The sequence below is a fragment of the Triticum aestivum genome, chromosome 4D (genome assembly GCF_018294505.1).
Source record: "Triticum aestivum cultivar Chinese Spring chromosome 4D, IWGSC CS RefSeq v2.1, whole genome shotgun sequence".
Taxonomy (NCBI): domain Eukaryota; kingdom Viridiplantae; phylum Streptophyta; class Magnoliopsida; order Poales; family Poaceae; genus Triticum; species Triticum aestivum.
The window spans coordinates 45,010,806-45,024,678 of record NC_057805.1 but is presented as its reverse complement, the minus strand read 5'-3'; positions in this window follow the sequence as shown (position 1 = coordinate 45,024,678).

Below are 13,873 nucleotides of genomic sequence, written 5' to 3'. Positions count from 1 at the left end.
TCTCCCACTCTGTCTCTTTGGCTCTAAAGCTTCCCTTCAATTTTTCCATCGCTGCTAAGGCATTGGTCAGTTCCTCCTTGGCTTTGGAAGTTTCGGCTTGTTGAGATTTGATGTTTTCTTGGAGGTCGGTGACTTGAGATTCCTTACGGCTAAGCTCAGTCTGCAAGAGATAAACAATTTGTGAGATGGCAATGCATTTATACGAAGTCCCAAGCACATTACAAGTAATATACTTGGCACTTGGGGGCTAATGTCTATTGCTTCTTCAAATATTACGAAGTCCCAAGCACAATACACATATTATCCTTGGCACTTGGGGGCTAATGCACATTGCTTTTATCAAGAAATGAATAAATTTGTTGACCCGGAAAAAAGATGGTGATCCGGGTTATGGAGATTATGAGCAGTGTTATTTCTTTGAGGATGATAAGGTTCGACTTAATATAAATTGATAAGCCGACCCTTGGGGGCTACGGATGCAATGTTTGCTTCTATTACTGAAAAGTCCTGGCTTAACATATACATTAAGCCGGCCCTTGGGGGCTACATATGCAGAATTGAAGTACTGCTGTCATAAGTCCTAATTCATATCCAATATATAAACCGGCCCTTGGGGGCTACTGGTTATCTTCTATGTAATTGTTGAAGTTTACAACACGTTCTATTCTATCCTGTCCAGTAAACTTGGCGGCTAAAGAAAATGCATGAAAGGAAGTGACAGTGTTTACCTCATAGCGATCCTTCATCAAGTTCACTAAACCGGCTTCAAAATCACGGCTGGTGTATAACCGGTTCAAGTAGCCAGAATGGAGGTCCTGGGCATTGAGCTGGGTATAGCATTCTAAGTTGACATTTCACTTGCCTTTTTCCTTAGCAGAAGTTTCTTCTTTGGTGCTGTGCCTGGATAGGGCGGTAGGACGACCCGGGGTTGTGAAGCCATGACCAGTAATAGTAACATCATCATCTTTTTCTGCCGGCTTAACAGGACTAGCGGCTCTGATAGGGCTTGGCGGATTGATATCAGTTGAGTTAACAGTCATCGGATCAATGTCAACATGATGGTCTTCTGGCGGTAGATCATCAGCAGGGTTATCAGTAATTGGATGAGAAGGCTCTGGTTGCTGCTTTTCTAGCTCAGATGGATTGGGGTCATTAACCGGCTTATTCAGCTTTGCCTTTTTACTGGGTTTAGCTTGGCCCCTGAAAAACAAGAAAATAAAATCAAGGTGATGACCAAGCACAAAATATGGAATAGTTAAAAATAGTATTACTCAGGTACAGTCTTGAAAGCTGGAATTTGTGTTCCTGTTGACTCGCCAGAAGAGGAATGAGAAGTCCCCTGATAGTTTGAATCAGATGGGTTAAGAGGTTGTCGAAAATAACCCGCCTTGGGGTAAAGTATGTCAGAAATATGTAAGACCTCGGGACAGCATTTGCGAAGTGGAGTGTTCGGTAACCCAGAAGACGTGATCATGTTGCCGCTATACCGGGTCGTTCGGCGAGCTTCATGTTGCTGTTTCTTCAAAAGAAAGTTTGGATCCAAGTGAGCTAGAGGGTGAGAAAATCTTACTTTCCGGCTTGCTTGACGAGTTTTCTGTGTTGGTGGGGGTTCTGAGCCAGAGGAAAGAATAATTACCTCTGCGTCACCTGCACGGCTAGCCTCTGCGTCGTCCTGATAACAATCATTGTCAATGAGATGTACAAAAAAAGAGCCAAGGGAATCAAGTTCTACCTCTGACTCATGATTATCATCGTCGTCGTCAATATTTAACTCGGCACACTCGGCGGTTTTCTTTTTTGAAGGTTTTTAATTGGCCTTGGTTTTGACACGAGGCGCTTTGGCCGGCTTATCCTGCAGTTTCCTCTTCCAAAATGGGTCATCGGCCTGTTAAGATTGGAAAGATCATAAGAGAATATTGAGAAGGAGGATTAAGTAGGAGTTGAGAAATTCTTACGGCTGGTGGCTTGTTGATAGTGCAGAAAGGACTGAGCCCAGTTTTGCTGCACTCTTTTACAGGCTCATTCAACAGTTTTTTGGTGGCTTCGGTAACTTATACTTTAGTTAGCTGAATATCACAATGGCGCTGGGGATCTTTAACATCACCAGTACATTCGCACATTAAGATGGGGCGGCGGCTTAATGGTAGGATACCCCAAGACAGCCAACACCGGAAAAAATCGACGCCAGTTAAGCAGTTGGCCATAAAAGCTCGAAGCTTTGAGAAGGCAGGTGCATACTTGGCCCGTTCCTTTGCATCAAGACATTGGGGAAGTGGATGATTGGTATTAAGCCGGTGTTCGTGGTAACCCGGCTGAGGATTTTCACCAGCCGGAGATGTGTCTCGAGCATAGAACCATGTTTGGTTCCAATCTTTGGGGTGGCTATGCAGCTTGGCGTGAGGAAAACTGACATCTTTCCTTTTTTGAATAATGACTCCACCAAGTTCTTGGCATGGCCCATCAACAAATTCAGTTTGGCGGTTTAAGTAATAAAACTCCCTGAATAGATTAACCGTGGGTTCTTCTTGAAGATAGGCTTCACAGAATACTTGAAAATTACAAATATTAGACACGGAGTTGGGTCTGATGTCTTGAGGATGCAGTTGGAGGAAATGAAGCACATCATGGAAAAAATTTGAGCCAGGGGGGCTGAACCCCCGACCCAAGTGATCGGTAAAAACAATTACTTCTCCATCCTTGGGTTGAGGAAGGACTTCATCACCAGGAGCTCTCCAGTGGATATCCTCCTTTTTGGCTAAGCCGCCAGCGGCGACATGGTTGTTCAAATCTCCCTCAGTAATCCGGGATTTGACCCAATTGCAGGAAATATATGTCTTAGCCATTTCTGGAAAAATATTACGCCGCTTTAAGATCACATGGTTAAGCTGGCTTACAATTCAAGGACAAACAATAATGAGCACAATTAGGTATTAAGTCGGGGCATGATATTACAAGATTACTAAAAGAATATAGGCGGCTTAAGAGGGGACTAATGATACCTGGCGGGTTACTATTTTTGAATTAAGCCGCCTAAAGAGCAGATCTACGAATGGAAATTGCTAAGTGATGAAAAACAGGTTTCACAGATCGATGTTACAATTTTGGATCTAATGCGCGTCAGGAAATAAAAATATATTCAGACCTAAGTATGGGTGCTTGAGCAGTTCATAAGATCCAGACTGGATTTTCTATGCAAAAGGAGATGCTCTGATGATGAAAAAGGAACTATGGCTATTGCCGCACAAGAAAGGTATCAAGTTTGAGTTGAATATCCGTGCTATAGCGAAGAACAGTGAAGAACGGCGGCGAGCTTCCATGAACTTCTATAAACCTAATGAGATCTATGGACGAGGAAGAGGAAGAACTTACCGAGGCTTCTGGGCGGCGGAGGCGAGCAAGTCGAATCTGGACTAGCCAGGTTAGTGCAGCGGCCAACGTTGAAACAGAGGTGAAGATCGACGGCGGCGGCTGGGCTCGGGCGCAGGGCGTCGCGAGGTAGAGGATGAAGACGAAGAGGCCGAGGGGGAAAGTGAAAGAGACCCCCGGCCCTATTTATAAGGCAAATGGATGCGCGGGAATCGAGGAGGCCAAAAAATATGTGACAGCGCAGACGCCTCGATTTTCAGAGATTCATTAAAAATGAGGAGATACATTAAAGATTTTTTGCTTTGTATAAAATTAATAACAGGTGACGTCACGGCGAGTTACCCTGATCCCAGAAGATGATGTCATGGTGAGTTACAAGTTTCGCAAGGTAATGAAGGAGGGATTTTTCTAAGTGTTGAAGATTGATGTGAACAGGTTCAAATCAACCTGGGGCCTAATGTTGGGGATATAGTTATTGAGTTAACCCGTCCAAGAGGGGCCGGGTTATATTCATAGCGACTCATAAAGACAAAGCCCAGGAAGGAATTGAAGATGGCGGTGCATGAGGATAACTTATGAAGGGCCCAAAGCCCAAAGGCGGCTTAAGGCCCGTAGGTGTAAACCGCCATATGTGTATAACTTGTACAATAAGGCAATTGTAGTTAAGTCACCGGGCCGGACACGTTTATGAGCCGGCCGGGACTCTGTAAGCCACCGGGCGTCAACCTGAGTATATAAAGGGACGACCCGGCGGCAAGTTAAGGGCAAGAGAGAAGAGATCGAAAGCTAGGTCAAGCGTATTCGCTCCCTGGTAATCGAGACATAAGTAATTCCACCTCAACTGGATTAGGCTTTACCTTCACCGCAAGGGGCCGAACCAGTATAAACTCCCTGTGTCCTTTGTCCCGTTTTAACCCCTTTAAGCTAATCTCGTTGTGATGGCTCCACGACTAAGTCCTTGCACTAGGACATCTGCCGTGACAATCCCACGACAGTGACCGAAGATTGTTCGGAGTCCCGGATGAGATCACGGACATGACGAGGGTCTCGAAATGTTTGAGAGGTAAAGATTGATATATTGGACGATGATATTCGGACACCGGAATGGTTCCGGAGTGTTTCGGGTATTTTTCGGAGTACCGGGAGGTTACCGGAACCCCCCGGGGAAAGTATTGGGCCACTATGGGCCATAGGGGAGAGAGAGGGAAGCCCACAAGGGGTGGCGCCCGCCCCCCCCCCCCATGGGCTGTCCGAATTGGACAAGGGGAAGGGGGCGCGGCCCCCCTTTCCTTTCCCCTTTCCCTCTCCTTCCCCCTTTCCACCTCCAAGAGAAGGAAGGGGGCCGACTTCGACTAGGAATCCTAGTCCGTTCCCCCCCCCATGGCACGCCCCCTAGGGCCGGCGGCCTCCTCCCCTCCTCCTTTAGATACGGGGGCAGGGGGGCACCCCATAGAACATGAATTGTTCTCTTAGCCGTGTGCGGTGCCCCCTCCACAATTTACTCCTCCGGTCATAGCATAGTAGTGCTTAGGTGAAGCCCTGCGCGGATACATCACCATCACCATCACCATGCGGTCGTGCTGACGAAACTCTCCCTGGACCCTCTGCTGGATCAAGAGTTCGAGGGACGTCATTGAGCTGAATGTGTGCAGAACTCGGAGGTGTCGTACGTTCGGTGCTTGATCGGTTAGATCGTGAAGACGTTCGACTACATCAACTGCGTTAAGCTAACGCTTCCGCTTTCGGTCTATTAGGGTACATGGACACACTCTCCCCCTTTCGTTGCTATGCATCTCCTAGATAGATCTTGCGTGATCGTAGGATTTTTTTTAAATTGCATGCTACATTCACCAACAGTGGCATCCGAGCCAGGTCTATGCGTAGATGATATGTGCGAGTAGAACACAAAGAGTTGTGGGCGATCATAGTCATACTGCTTACCACCAACGTCTTATTTTGATTCAGCGGTATTGTTGGATGAAGCGGCCCGGACCAACCTTACATGACCACGTTCATGAGACCGGTTCCACCGTCATACATGCAACTTGTTTTGCATAAAGGTGGCTGGCGGGTGTCTGTTTCTCCAACTTTAGTTGAATCGAATTTGACTACGGCCGGTCCTTGTTGAAGGTTAAAACGGCACACTTGACGGAAAAATCGTTGTGGTTTTGATGCGTAGGTAAGAATGGTTCTTACTAGAAGCTCATAGCAGCCACGTAAAACTTGCAACAACAAAGTAGAGGACTTCTAACTTGTTTTTGCAGGGCATGTTGTGATCTGATATGGTCAAGACATGATGTGATATACGTTATTGTATGAGATGATCATGTTTTGTAAAAGTTGTAATTGCTTTACTTTATTACTATGCATTAGCGATAGTTGTAGAAGCAATAGTTGGCGAGACGACAACGACGCTACGATGGAGATCAAGGTGTCAAGCCGGTGACGATGGAGATCATGACGGTGCTTTGGAGATGGAGATCAAAGGCACAAGATCATGATGGCCATATCATGTCACATATTTTTATTGCATGTGATGTTTATCTTTTATGCATCTTATTTTGCTTAGTACGACGGTAGCATTATAAGATGACCCCTCACTAAATTTCAAGGTATAAGTGTTCTCCCTGAGTATGCACCATTGCGACAGTTCGTCGTGCCGAGACACCACGTGATGATCGGGTGTGATAAGCTCTACGTTCACATACAACGGGTGCAAGACAGTTTTGCACGTGCAGAATACTCGGGTTAAACTTGATGAGCCTAGCATGTACAGACATGGCCTCGGAACACTGAGACCGAAAGGTCGAACGTGAATCATATAGTAGATATGATCAACATAGAGATGTTCGACATTGAAAACTACTCCATCTCACGTGATTATCGGACATGGTTTAGTTGATATGGATCACGTGATCATTTAGATGACTCGAGGGATGTCTATCTAAGTGGGAGTTCTTTAGTAATATGATTAATTGAACTTAAATTTATCATAAACTTAGTCCTGATAGTTTTTGCATATCTATGTTGTAGATCTACGGCCCGTGTTGTCGTTCCCTTGAATTTTAATGCGTTCCTAGAAAAAACTAAGTTGAAACATGATGGTAGAAACTACTCGGACTGGGTCCGTAACTTGAGGACTATCCTCATTGCTGCACAGAAGAATTACATCCTTGATGCACCGCTGGGTGTGAGGCCTGCTGGAAGAGCAACTCCGGATGTTATGAACGTCTGGCAAGCTAAATCTGATGACTACTCGATAGTTCAGTGTGCCATGCTTTACGGCTTAGAATCGGGACTTCAAAGACGTTTGAACGTCATGGAGCATATGAGATGTTCCAGGAGTTGAAGTTAATATTTCAAGCAAATGCCTGAGTTGAGAGATATGAAGTCTCCAACAAGTTCTATAGCTGCAAGATGGAGGAGAACAGTTCTGTCAGTGAACACATACTCAGAATGTCTGTGTACCATAACCACTTGACTCAGCTGGGAGTTAATCTTCCGGATGATAGTGTCATTGACAGAGTTCTTCAATCACTGCCACCAAGCTATAAAGGCTTCGTGATGAACTATAATATGCAAGGGATGGAAAAGACAATTCCTGAGCTCTTCGCAATGCTTAAGGCTGCGGAGGTAGAAATCAAGAAGGAGCATCAAGTGTTGATGGTTAACAAGACCACTAGTTTCAAGAAAAAGGGCAAAGGTAAGAAGGGGAACTTCAAGAAGAATAGCAAGCAAGTTGCTACTCCCAGGAAGAAGCCCAAGTCTGGACCTAAGCCTGAAACTGAGTGCTTCAACTTCAAAGGGACCGGTCACTGGAAGCAGAACTGCCCCAAGTATTTGGCGGATAAGAAGGATGGCGAAGTGAAAGGTATATTTGATATACATGTTATTGATGTGTACCTTACTAATGTTCGTAGTAGCGCCTGGGTATTTGATACTGGTTCTGTTGCTCATATTTGCAACTCGAAATAGGGGCTACGGATTAAACAAATATTGGCTAAGGACGAGGTGACGATGCGCGTCGGAAGTGGTTCCAAGGTCGATGTGATCACCGTCGGCACGCTACCTCTACATCTACCTTCGGGATTAGTTTTAGATCTGAATAATTGTTATTTGGTGCCAGCGTTGAGCATGAACATTATATCTGGATCTTGTTTGATGCGAGACGGTTATTCATGTAAATCAGAGAATAATGGATGTTCTATTTATATGAGTAATATCTTTTATGGTCATGCACCCTTGATCAGTGGTCTATTTTTGTTGAATCTCGATCGTGGTGATACACATATTCATAATATTGATGCCAAAAGATGCAAAGTTAATAATGATAGTGCAACATATTTGTGGCACTGCCGTTTAGATCATATTGGTGTAAAGCGGATGAAGAAACTCCATGCAGATGGGCTTTTGGAATCACTTGATTATGAATCACTTGATGCTTGCGAACCATGCCTCATGGGCAAGATGACTAAGACTCCGTTCTCCGGAACAATGGAGAGAGCCACTGACTTATTGGAAATAATACATACTGATGTATGCGGTCCGATGAGTGTTGAGGCTCGCGGCGGGTATCGTTATTTTCTGACCTTCACAGATGATTTAAGCAGATATGGGTATATCTACTTAATGAAACATAAGTCTGAAACATTTGAAAAGTTCAAAGAATTTCAGAGTGAAGTGGAAAAAATCATCGTAATAACAAAATAAAGTTTCTACGATCTGATCGCGGAGGCGAATATTTGAGTTACGAGTTTGGTCTTCATTAGAAACAATGTGGAATAGTTTAGCAACTCACGCCTCCTGGAACACCACAGCGTAATGGTGTGTCCGAACGTCGTAACCGTACTTTATTAGATATGGTGCGATCTATGATGTCTCTTACCGATTTACCACTATCGTTTTGGGGTTATGCATTAGAGACACCTGCATTCACGTTAAATAGGGCACCATCTAAATCCGTTGAGACGACACCATATGAACTGTGGTTTGGCAAGAAACCTAAGTTCTCGTTTCTTAAAGTTTGGGGTTGCGATGCTTATGTGAAAAAGCTTCAGCCTGATAAGCTCGAACCCAAATCAGAAAAGTGCGTCTTCATAAGATACCCAAAAAGAAACGGTTGGGTACACCTTCTATCACTGATCTGAAGGCAAGATATTTGTTGCTAAGAATGGATCCTTTCTAGAGAAGGAGTTTCTCGCGAAAGAAGTGAGTGGGAGGAAAGTTGAACTTGATGAGGTAGTTGTACCTTCTCTCGAATTGGAAAGTATTTCATCACAGAAATCAGTTCTAGTGATGCCTACACCAATTAGTGAGGAAGTTAATGATGACGATCATGAAACTTCAGATCAAGTTACTACCGAACCTCGTAGGTCAACCAGAGTACGTTCAGCACCAGAGTGGTATGGTAATCCTGTTTTGGAAGTCATGTTACTAGACCATGACGAACCTGCGAACTATGAGGAAGCGATCGTGAGCCCAGATCCCATGAAATGGCTTGAAGCCATGAAATCTGAGATGGGATCCATGTATGAGAACAAAGTATGGACTTTGTTTGACTTGCCCGATGATCGGCAAGCCATAGAAAATAAATGGATCTTCAAGAAGAAGACTGACGCTGACGGTAATGTTACTATCTACAAAGCTCGACTTGTTGCGAAAGGTTTTTTGACAAGTTCAAGGAGTTGACTACGATGAGACCTTCTCACCCGTAGCGATGCTTAAGTATGTCCAAATCATGTTAGCAATTGCCGCATTTTATGATTATGAAATTTGGCAAATGGATGTCAAAACTGCATTCCTTAATGGATTTCTTAAGGAAGAGTTGTATATGATGCAACCAGAAGGTTTTGTCGATCCTAAAGGTTCTAACAAAGTGTGCAAGCTCCAGCGATCCATTTATGGACTGGTTGTATAATAATTGTTCAGTTTATTGCTATTGCTTTCTTCATGTCAAATACATATTCCTTCGACTATGAGATTATGCAACTCCCGGATACCGGAGGAATACCTTGTGTGCTATCAAACGTCACAACATAACTAGGTGATCATAAAGATGCTCTACAGGTATCTTCGAAGGTGTTTGTTGAGTTGGCATATATCGAGATTAGGATTTGTCACTCCGAATATCGGAGAGGTATCTCTGGGCCCTCTCGGTAATACACATCATAAGCTTGCAAGCAAACGACTAAGGAGTTAGTCATGAGGTGATGTATTATGAAATGAGTAAAGAAACTTGCCGGTAACGAGATTGAACTAGGTATGAAGATACCGACGATTGAATCTCGGGCAAGTAACATACCGATGGACAAAGGGAATTACGTATGTTGTCATAACGGCTCGACCAATAAAGATCTTCGTAGGATATGTAGGAGCCAATGTGGGCATCCAAGTTCCGCTATTGGTTATTGACCGTAGAGGTGTCTCGATCATGTCTACATAGTTCTCGAACCCGTAGGGTCCGCACGCTTAACGTTCATTGACGATATAGTATTATATGAGTTATGTGATTTGGTGACCGAATGTTCTTTGGAGTCCCGGATGATATCACGGACATGACGAGGAGTCTTGAAATGGTCTAGAGGTAAAGATTGATATATAGGACGATAGTATTCGGACACCGGAAGTGTTCCGAAGGGTACCTGGTATATATCGGATCACCGGAAGGGGTTCCGGGCACCCACGACAAAAGATATGGGCCTTATGGGCCAAGAGGGGAAACACACCAGCCACAAGGGGCTGGTGTGCCCCCATATGGGCTGGCCAAGGTGGAGAAGGAAAGGGGAAGGAGGAAAGGAAAGAAAGGGAATAGGATTCCCCCTTCCCCCTCTTTCCTTCCCCCTCCAACTAATATGGCAGGGGGCGCGGCTTGGGAGGAGCCCAAGTAGGATTCTGCCTACTTGGGGCGCCTCGCCTCGCCTCTCCCTCCCACTTATATATATGTGGGGAGGGGGCGCCCCTAGCACAACCAGACAATTGCCTAGCCATGTGTGGCGCCCCCTCCACCGTTTAGACCCCCGGCCATATTTTCGGAGTGCTTAGGCGAAGCCCTGTGGATATCACTTCACCATCACCGTCACCATGCCGTCGTGCTGACGGAACTCATCTACTACCTCGGCGTCTTGCTGGATCAAGAAGGCGAGGGACGTCACCGAGTTGAACGTGTGCAGAACGCGGAGGTGCCGTGCGTTCGGTACTTGATCGGTTTAAGCACAAGGAAGTTCGACTACATCAACTGCATTGTGAAATGCTTCCGCTTACGGTCTATAAGGGTACGTAGACACACTCTCCCCCTCGTTGCTATGCATCTCCATGGATAGATCATTGCGTGTACATAGAATATTTTTTGTTTTCCATGCAACGATTCCCAACAAGGTGTTTGATACATGGCCATTTTTCCAGACTTCTCCCTTTGGGCCAAGTCTCTTCCTAGATGCATCATTTGGGATGATGATTGATGTGTCCAAAACTTAGATACAAGGGATCTTTGGAAAATTGCACTTCATTCAGAAAGTGCCAAATGGGTCAAGTAGGAGTTTCTGTTCCTAGTCCCAAATGGAAATGGTATTTGGTCGTTTCTTGGTGGGTCTTACATCATATGACTAGGAGGGGGTCCATGAATAAATTCAGAATTTTCCAAGAAATATAAAAGCTAGGTGCTTTGGAGAAGTTGTCAAGAGGACATTTCCTAAAATAGGGAAAAAATTCTTAACTCAAATGGAGTTAATAGTTTTACTGCATGACAATTTGGTCACCGAAATCCTATCTGAGAAGTTTCATAAATTTTGCATGCAGGGAAATACACTTTGAATTTTATGAGCCAATGATGGTCATAAAGGGAATATTCAAAACAAAGAAATATTGCTAAAAGACATAGCAATAATTTTGCTGAAGAGGGATTCATATATATCATAGAGGCCCTGATAAGAATTGGATATCCAAATGAGCAAAGGAAAAAATGTTTCCTTTGAAATGGCTAGAGCCAACAATCCTGGCTTTATATAAAGTGTCATTAGGGTTTTAGAGATAAACCCAAGAAATCATATTGGTGTTAAAAGTGTCTTTGAGAAGGTTCATGGTTCCATGGGAGAGAGCTTTTTGAATTACCAAGGTCATTCACCAAAGATCCAAATGAAATCCAAGAGAGTCAAGGCTCTTAAAAAGGAAAAGCTGGGAGGCAGATTCAGATGCCAAATTTCACCAAGTGATGTCTAGTATGTGATAGGGTTTCAAGAGATTTCATCAAGTGAATGTCCCTCATTTTAAATAGATCAAATATCTATGCATTTTATTTAAATTGCTTTTTAATTAGGGTTTGATTACTTAAACCATTTCAATCAATGTAAAACTTTGGGATGAGTCCATGTACATATTAGTGAACTCCATGCCAAAATTTTAGGGTTTGGAAGAACATTTTGGGCTCACTAAAGATGTGTTAGGGTTTTAGCCCTTTAATGAAGTTAGGGGTTGAAATTATTATAATTTTCAAATTAAATTAATTTAAAATGATGCTTATGAGATGCTCATGATGCACAACCAATTCATAAATAATAGGGATAATCTTGGTCTATTACACAATACCTTGCCGCCACCTTCACCAAAGGCCGCGCGATGCGCGAGCGAGTTCTGACAATGCAAAATACAGTAAGATCTCTCGGTAGGGTTCCTAACAAGATCAGAAGTACCGGGATAGACCCCGCACACACAAGTTACTATTGGAAATATGCCCTAGAGGCAATAATAAAATGGTTATTATTGTATTTCCTTGTTCGTGATAATTGTCTATTGTTCATGATATAATTATATTAACCGGAAACCGTAATACATGTGTGAATACATAGACCACAACATGTCCCTAGTAAGCCTCTAGTTGACTAGCTCGTTGATCAATAGATGGTTATGGTTTCCGGACCATGGACATTGGATGTCATTGATAACGGGATCACATCATTGGGAGAATGATGTGATGGACAAGACCCAATCCTAAGCATAGCACAAGATCGTGTAGTTCGTTTGCTAAGCTTAGACCATGAGATTGTGCAACTCCTGGATACCGTAGGAATGCTTTGGGTGTACCAAACGTCACAACGTAACTGGGTGGCTATAAAGGTGCACTACAGGTATCTCCGAAAGTGTCTATTGGGTTGGCACGAATCGAGACTGGGATTTGTCACTCTGTATGACGGAGAGGTATCTCTGGGCCCACTCGGTAATGCATCATCATAATGAGCTCAATGTGACTAATGAGTTAGCCACGGGATCATGCGTTACGGAACGAGTAAAGAGACTTGCCGGTAACGAGATTGAACGAGGTATTGGGATACCGACGATCGAATCTCGGGCAAGTAACATACCGATAGACAAAGGGAATTGTATACGGGATTGATTGAATCCCCGACATCGTGGTTCATCCGATGAGATCATCGTGGAACATGTGGGAGCCAATATGGGTATCCAGATCCCGCTATTGGTTATTGGCCGGAGAGGTGTCTCGGTCATGTCTGCATGGTTCCCGAACCCGTAGGATCTACACACTTAAGGTTCGGTGACGCTAGAGTTGTTATGGGGAATAGTATGTGGTTACCGAAGGTTGTTCGGAGTCCCGGATGAGATCCCGGACGTGACGAGGAACTCCGGAGTGGTGCGGAGGTGAAGATCGATATATTGGACGAAGGGTATTGGAGTCCGGAATTGTTCTGGGAGTACCGGGTGACGACCAGCGTGACCGAAAGGTGTTTCGGAGGCCCCGGCAAGCGTTGGGGGGCCTTATGGGCCAAGGGGAGGGGGCACACCAGCCCACTAAGGGGCTTGTGCGCCCCTCCCAACCCCTCTGACGTAACGTGGAGAGGTGGGGGCGCCTCCCCTAGGGCAGCCACCCCTCCCGGCTTGGGGGGCAAGTTTCCCAGGGGTGGGGGCGCCCAAACCCATCTAGGGTTTCCCCTGTGGCCGCCGCCCCTCCCCTAGGGAACCCTAGGGCGCCTCCTCCACCCCCTTCCCCCTATATATAGTGAGGGAGAGAGAGGGCAGCCGCACCCCTGTCCTGGCGCAGCCCTCTCCTCCTCCAACTCCTCCTCCTCCGTAGTGCTTAGCGAAGCTCTGCCGGAGAACCACGAGCTCCATTGCCACCACGCCGTCGTGCTGCTGGAGTTCTCCCTCAACTTCTCCTCTCCCCTTGCTGGATCAAGAAGGAGGAGACGTCCCCGGGCTGTACGTGTGTTGAACGCGGAGGCGCCGTCCGTTCGGCGCTAGATCGGATCTTCCGCGATTTGAATCGCCGCGAGTACGACTCCATCAACCGCGTTCTTGTAACGCTTCCGCTTAGCGATCTTCAAGGGTATGAAGATGCACTCCCTCTCTCTCGTTGCTAGCATCTCCTAGATTGATCTTGGTGACACGTAGGAAAATTTTGAATTATTGCTACGTTCCCCAACAGTGGCATCATGAGCTAGGTCTATGCGTAGATTCTATGCACGAGTAGAACACAAAGTAGTTGTGGGCGATGATTTGT